The 7,917-nt window shown below is 48.9% G+C and overlaps 1 protein-coding gene across 3 annotated transcripts in view; it reads right to left on the minus strand.

Moving 5' to 3' along the window:
- Kcns3 (potassium voltage-gated channel modifier subfamily S member 3) overlaps window positions 1–7,658 on the minus strand; it is a 50,394-nt gene extending 42,736 nt beyond the window's left edge. For 2 of the 3 annotated variants that reach the window (XM_005360606.2, XM_026785877.1), the window contains exon 1: window positions 6,809–7,070. The gene's annotated coding sequence lies outside the window, so the exon portion shown is untranslated. Of the gene's footprint in view, window positions 1–6,808; window positions 7,071–7,573 lie in introns of those variants that run through there. The other variant, XM_026785878.1, reaches the window with a different exon arrangement.
- Window positions 7,659–7,917: the final 259 nt, after the last annotated feature.

A 7,917-nucleotide genomic window follows, 5' to 3' on the forward strand; every position in this document is an offset into this window, starting at 1 on the left:
GATGGATGGATGGATGGATGGATGGATGGATGGATGGATGGATGGATGGATGAGGTTGGGGGATGGGTGGATGGATGGATGGATGAAGGTTGGAGGATGGATGAATGAATAGATGGGTGATAGATGATGGATGGATGGATGGATGGATGGATGGATGGATGGATGGATGGATGTAGGTTGGGGGTGGATGGATGGATGGATGGATGGATGGACGGATGGACGGATGGACAGATGAAGGCTGGGGATGGATGAATAGATGGGTAATAGATGATGGATGGATGGATGATGAGTGATAGATGATGGATGATGGATGGATGTGTGGGTAGATTGATATATAGATAGATAATTGATAGATGATTAAAAATAGATATATTATTGATATATACATGGAAGATAGGTAAGAGATGATAGATGGGTAGATAGAGTCACAAATAGGTAAAGATGAGTAGATTAGTAGATATATGTCAGATAGATTAATGGAAGGACAGATGCTTGGTATTTGCCAGAAAGATGGTATGTGACAGCTAGACAGACAGACAGAAAGATAAATAGACAGGTCAAAATGAGAGAGATGATAGATGATAAATTGACGCTATTTTATGTGGCATCTTCCTTTATACTTTTGTCCCAGAAGAAATAAATTAAAAAAAAAAAAAACAAAGAGGCTCAACCCCAGAACCCAGTCTTACAGCTGTTAATTAGCCAGGTAAAAACTAATTGCCAAGATGATCAGAAGGGACCGTTGTTCGTGAACAAAGGCCAGTGCCACATCCCTGCTACAAATCCATTCCTGTCTTCCTCCTGCCCTCTGGATAAGCCATAACACCTTGAACTGGGATTAGAGGCCACAGCATGATCTAGCTGCTGCCCCACTCCCCAGGCTCCTCCCAGAAATTCTTCTACAACCTTCTCCCAATGCTTCGCACTCAATTCTCAGCTTGGGATTCTCTTGCTCCAATCCTTCCTAAATGAATTCCTATTCATCCCTTAGAATAAAATGTCTTCTCTTCAGTGATCTCAAGCAGTCCCCACACTTATAAAACTGGCATCATAAAAACCCACAAGACAACCACTGCCTGGTGTGTGTTATTTATTGACCTCAAAGACCGGAATGTGGAAACCTGCTTGCCAGACCCGAGCACAACCCGAATGCACAAACCACAGCCTTTAACCACAAAGTCTCCCATTTCTTTGGCCAATTATCATTTTTACCTCAAATAAATCATAGGGAATGCTTTTATGTTTACCTTGGCACATGAATCAGAGTTTTAGGAAGCCAGACTTTTCCATAGCAGAAGAAAAGGAAAAAAGATGCAAGCAGCCAGATGCACTCGGCTACCTTATATCTGCAAACACTACTTGTTGGTTTGTGTCTTCTTGACCAAAAATAAAAAAGTCCTGACACACTGGACATGGAGGCTCACATTAATCCCAGGCAGAGGTGGGTGTATCTCTGAGTTTAAGGCCAGCCTGGCTTACATATCAATTTCCAGGATAGCCAGGGCTGCATGGAGAAACTTGCTGAAGAAAACAGAAGAAGAAGGATGAGGAACAGGAGGAAGAGCAAGAAGGAAGAGGTAGATGACACAGCAAATGGATGAAATGGTTCTTTGTATCTATTTCAATTCTATGGCACTAGCTCGCTCTCACTACCTATAACCTTAAATGGATCACTGAGAGCCCTGTCTTTAAGGAACAGCAAGATAATGGTGACAGTCATGATTGACCTTCAGGTCAGCACACTTTGTTAACCCTGATGTGATGGTTAGTTTATATATGTCAACTTGACTGGGTTACTGGGTACCCAGATATTTAGCCAAACAGTTTTGTCAGCATTTCCATAGGGGTTTTGATTAAGATTAACATTCAGATGAGCAGCAAATTGCCATCCACTGTGTGCTGGCCTCATCAAATAGCTTAATATCTGTCTTTTCCTGTGCACGTGCACGCACACACCTGCCTTTTCGCCTCTGTATCTGTCACCTTTACCACGGGATACCCAGATCCTAGCAAAGTATACATCACCAACCAGGTACTCAAATTCTTGTAGATCAGAGATCTGACCACATGCAATAATGATTAGTTTTAATGAGCATCCAATAGATGATCTGCTAATGGTAAACAGGACATTTCATTCATTTGGAAGGTCCCCAAGCTCACTAAAGTCAGCTGCTATAAACACGGATTGCTTAATGGTAGCACTGTTGGCTAAAAGCAAGCAGACCATAAGCCTTTATCATTCAACACTTGTGCAATTAAAGGCAATATTTATCCAGTATCTCTTCCAAGAAAACCGTGGTCTAAGACTGTGCAGGATTCCAAAGAAAGTGAGGCAACCCCCATCCCAAACAAAGAAGAAAAAAAACTTTACAATCGAGGCTAGTAACTATTTTTAGGTTATTAAAGATTACTTTTATAATGTGCTCATCCTGCAAAGTTTCAAAAGGTAGTGAAGAGTAAGCAGGCGGGAGTTCCCAGTCAGCTTTTGTGTAGCCTTACACATTCTGAGCATTTTACAGTGCTCATCCTAATTATTTCAGCCCTGCTTCCTATAATAGCAGATCCTTGAAAAAGGAAAATAAACAAACAAACAAACAAACACATTCTCTTGGTCTTCTCCTATTTACTACTCCCCTCCCATTGTCCCCACTCAGCACTAGACCAAGGTCAGAATGCAAAAATAGCTTTCTGGGCTGCTCATCTGGTGGAATACTCGCCTAGCATAGGCAAAATCTGGGTTTCCTTCCCCAGCTCTTCATAACTAGGGCATAATAGTAGATGCTTCTCATCCCAGCACTCAGGAGATGGAGGCAGGAAGTCCATGAGTTTCAAGCTATGGGTCAGCTACATAATAGGTGTGAGGTCAGCCTGGGATACTGAAGACCCTGACTCAAAATTGAGAGGAAAGTAAAAGTGGGGGAGAAAAGCTGACTTCAGAATAAAATCCAAACTCAGCCACCTCTAAGGACTCTCAATTGGAAATGAGAAAAAAGTGGAGTAGAAAGGTACAGGGTTTGGAATGAGGAGACATTTGGCTATGTCCATGTGCAAGGCTTGTCCCCTCGATCCTACCATCTCTATCCTGTTGTGATTTATCATAATCAAGATGTCCTGAGGACTTCGATGAGACAAGCATGTGGAAAGATCCTTCGAACACTAAGTTAGGGAATGTGGCTGGTATTCCGCAGCTAGCATCCTGAGCCGTGCGCATATTTACCTTAGTCTTCAAACCCACAAAGGTCACATCTCGGAAGCCACCTGCCCTCCATGCCTGAGGCTCTGAATTTAATGAATTTGATTCAGAGATAAAGCAGTCTATGGTTTTTTTTTTCCTAGGTTTCTCATATATTATCTGGAAACAATGGTAATGTTTGCCTAGCTGGTGATTTTTAGGTCCTGTTTACCTTCCATTCAAATGGGTCAGTCAGTAGTTGAGAAGCAACTCGGAAAGACAAGAGCTTTTAAATTCCAATCAGCATGGTTCCTCTTAAGGTTAAGACACAGAACGTGAAGTCACTTGATAACCACAGACCTCCTCTGCCGGTCAGCCCACCAGACTCAGCGTGAGAGCCCACTGAGGGAAGCCTCAGGACTGGACACACACAGCGCAGAGCCTCCCTGTGGCTCTCCAGGAAGACTGCTGCAGACAGACTTCCAGCTTTACATTTCCCTAGCTGGGTGGCTTTGTCTCTCATTCTCCTCACGTAAAACAGAGCAATGATAGAAGCTGACCTCCTGTGGCTATCCTTGGGAATGAAAGGAGTTAATACGTGTAAAAAGCCTTGGTAACAATATTAGCAATCTAAATCTTCCGGAGCTAACCAGAAAGAACAAGTGACCTCCGTCAAGGAGCCACAAAGAAGCCTTCACCAGGGTTGGTCGTCCATTCTCTCTGACTCCTTACACATATTTCACACAAGAGGGCTCGGGACATAGCCCAGTTGGTAGAGTGCTTGCCCAGCACCATATAAACCAGGCATGATAGCAAGCATCTGGAATTCCAGTATTCACAGGCCACTCATAAGTTCAAGGTCATCTATATAATGAGTTTGAGACTAACCTGGACTACAGGAGACCCTGCCTCAAACTTTTAAAAGGGATATGTCTCACTAGAGACACGCTAAGGCTCCACCATCCCAGTGCCTGAGAAGCAGGAATAATAAATAACATGACCCATCTTCCTCTCTGCCTGAACCTATCCTAGACAGCTAGTGATAGGTTCCCTCCTAGTGAAACCTCAGGCCACCATCTGGCTGGCCTCTATCAGACTCCGAAAACACCTAGAGGACCTCCATGCACTGCAAGCTCCCACATCAAGACTGCAGAAAAACAAAGCACACAAGTCCTCCATCTTCGCATGAGACAATCCCCAGCAAAGCACTTAGCAGAGTATCAGGCAGCCAATAAATGTTACCTATTTTAAATGTTACCTATTTTAAAAGGAAGAGGAGGAAAGCCCTGGGTTACCTGCTCTCCCCAAGCTAACACACATCCCAACACCACACGCCACACACCCGAGAGCAGACTGGAGTCTGTAGAAGAGAGAGAAGCCGTGCTTTTTCTGTAGAGGGTTACTTCCTCTACAAGGAAGACTTCCTCAGACAGAAGACCAGGAATCTCCTCATCTCCCCTTCCCAAGAAGAAAAGGGGGAGAAAAGTGAAGACCCTTAGTTGGGCCTTTGCTGGCAAACCCAGATGTGAAAGTTACTTTTAACTGTCAATTTGTCACAGTCTAGAATGACCTGGAAGAACCTCTGAGAATGTCTGTGAAAGACTGTCTCAGTTAGAGTCATGGATGTGGGATGACCTGTCCACTGTGGGCAGCATCATTTCCGGGCTTGGGGTCCTGCACTGAATGAGAAACCAAAAAGCTAGCAGAGCCCGGGTAGATATGTCCCTCTTTGTGCTTGACTGTAAATATAAGGAGACAAGTTCTCTCAGTTGCAGGCTGCTGTGACTTCTCTGCCACAACGGGCTAGAGCTATAAGCCATAGACACTGTCAAGCTGAGTCACATATCCGAGTATCAGAAAAGCCCAGAATTTTAACAGTGCTGAACAAATTCAAGACAGCTTCGGACTTTCCAACTTATTCTCCTAGGTAAACCGCACACACCTAGGCTGCCTTCACTCGTGGCAGTGTTTAGGCAGTGTCGGCTCCCACACAAAATCCCGTTAATTTCCTTAGCATGTTCACACAACAGGCTTTAGATGCAGAGATCTTAATCGCTTCAGTACACCCTTGTCTCCATCCCAACCCTGACAACTTCCGGTCCTGAAACGACAAACAGTGTAAGAGGAGAAGCAAGGAAGGCAACTGTGAGGCCGGACTAACTGGGGCGTCCTTCACTGGGGCTGGCCGCGTGCACTCTGAATGAATCGGCCTCCTGAAAGAGCTCGGGACCCCGGGACATAGTTCAAGTTCAGAATCGGCAGATATTCTTGCAAACCAGTATCTTTAGCGGGAGGCAAAGAGGAGGGGGCAAATGCTTGCTTCCTGCTTACCTGGGCAGGTATTCGCAAGAAGTCTAGAGGAGTAACCCACAGTCCTAACCCGACGGTTATGCAAATAGTCTAAGCAAATAAATGCAAAGAGTGGGAAGGTTTCTCTCCAGATTCCCTCCTCACCTGTCTCGCTGCCTTCAGTAGACAAAGCGAAAGAGAAAACTCAACAGCTTGGAAGAACCACAAACCCACTCTCCCAGTAGGACCAGAAGGAACACCTCCGTCTTTCTCCTTAAACACCAGGGCCCCTCAAGTCACTCTTACGGGTGGAGGGAGTTCTTGGCCGAATTCCGTCTTTGCCAAAGGCCGCTCAAATTAAGCTATCGCCTTGGATGAGACAGGTGTGTACGGAAGGGGAAACCAAGGACACAAAGGGTGCTCCTATCCCAAATCAGACAAGAAGGGATGGGGTGGGGAATAGAGGGGCACAAGGGGACATAAGCTCTGCAATGCGAAAGGCGTCCCAGCCAGGCTCGCCGCGGCCCCTGCCGGCAGGTCTGACTAGTTCCAGGCACCTCTTGAGGTCTGATAGGAGCCACCAGCAAAGATGAAAGAAATTAGAGTTCCTGACCCTGAGGGCCCATCTCGCGCCACAACTGCGGATTCAATTGCGGGAACTGTGGAGACCACTCCATATGAGCCCAGTGACCCCCAAGCCGCCCCACCTAGAGCTCACTAACTGTTACCGGGCACAGCGCTGCACCAGGGCAAGAGCCTGGGTATGCTCTCGCCTGCAACTGTCGTGGGGCGCCTTGTAACACTGCAGGGCAGAGGGGAGGGGGAGAGATGGCAGAGAAGGCGGAGCAGGAGGCCCGGGAAACACTAACATTTGCCAGGAAAGCGCCTCCTCCCGAGAAAGGAAAGGAAGGGCTTCCCGGCTTAGGAAACGCCCCGGGGATGCCCCCCACGCGAGGTGCCGCCTTTCCTTGGCTCACCCATCCTCTACCCTCCAGTCGATCCTGCACTTCACCTCCTACCCCAAAAGCAGATCCTAGAGCCCTTTCTCAGGCGTCCAAAGAGACCCACACTAGGTTTGGGCAATCTGCAGCTTGCGCAACAGGCAGAGTCAGGTTCCAGCGACGGCAGACTCCCGGCTCCCGGACTGGAGGATGGGGAGGAAGACGCAAGCCAGGCGCCCAGCAGGATGCAAAGTCCCTAGTCAACAATGACCTGTGAGGTCGTGCACCCGCCACCTGAGCCACCAGGGACTGGAGCAGCAAAAGATAGGGAAAGGTACAATAAAGTTGAGGGGTCGCATGGAGAAGTGACACGGACGCACGGGGAGGTGGGAACCCGAGCAGGTACCTGCAGGAGTCTGGAGTCCTGGCGCGTCTGGCTGGCTGGGCTCTGCGACGCCGCCTGCCCGCGCTGCAGGGATCCGGCCTCTCCGCGCGGCCCCGCGCCCGCCGCGGCGGCGGCAGGAGAGCGGGTTAGCCCGCGCGGGTCGCTGAGTCCACGGATCCCGCCCGGCGGGAGCTGGGTGCCTAGAGAGGCGGGCGGGACCCGGCGGGACCGGGCGGGGCCAGCCTCTCAGTCAACGCCCCGCTCCTCTGTGCTCCTCCCGCCGCCTGGCGTCCAGCTCTCAGCCAGGGTTCCCCCGGCCCGAGGCGCGGTGCGGCGCTCGCGCACACGGACAGATTTGGATTGAGGGGGTCCCACTACGAGCCCCATGCACCGATGGTTGGACCCAGACACAGCAGTGAGAGACTAGCACCGCGATTCAGCCCCAAACGCAGAGTCACCTCGGGAGTGTCCCGCCCTGCCCCAGAGGGAGGTCAAGGTCACGTCCCACGCCACCCACCTCGCGCGCGCCTGAGAGAACCGCAGTCCAGCTGAAGAATAATAACCTCTCCCATGGCAGGAACAAAATGCCTCTCGAAAGTCGTAGCCAAAGCAACACTTTGCAAAATTGCCAGGGTTTTCTTGAGCTGTTAGGAGGTCCCAACTTGTTTTACAACAAAGTGTGAAAGAAGAAACGACCCCGTTTTCTGCCACTATTTGCCACCACCCGCTCCCTGAAGATTCATACACAGTGTGGAATGAGATGACTTGTTTCTTTCCTCGACTTACCAAGTCAGAAGAAATGGCTGGACACATGCACCAAGCATATAAGCAACATAGGGAGAAAGGAAAGGAACTGAGTGGAAAGGGGAGGAATGGGAAAGGGAGTCACTGGGAGATGGCTCCGGCCAGGGTTGAAATAACAACCAAGGACCTCTGCAAGGGCAGCGTGTGGTCCAGAAGACACGCCTGGCCGCTCTGCACTGGCACTGAGCGAAAACACAACCAACAGCCCGGAAGAGAAATGGGACGCGTGGGGACCCACCCCCGCGTTCCCCCTCCCACCCCCAAACTGCAGATTTTTTAAGTTGTGCAGACATGCAACCGTTCGTCAAAGCCAGCTGCTCGGAGTT

Source organism: Microtus ochrogaster, linkage group LG3 (genome assembly GCF_000317375.1).
Source record: "Microtus ochrogaster isolate Prairie Vole_2 linkage group LG3, MicOch1.0, whole genome shotgun sequence".
NCBI lineage: Eukaryota > Metazoa > Chordata > Mammalia > Rodentia > Cricetidae > Microtus > Microtus ochrogaster.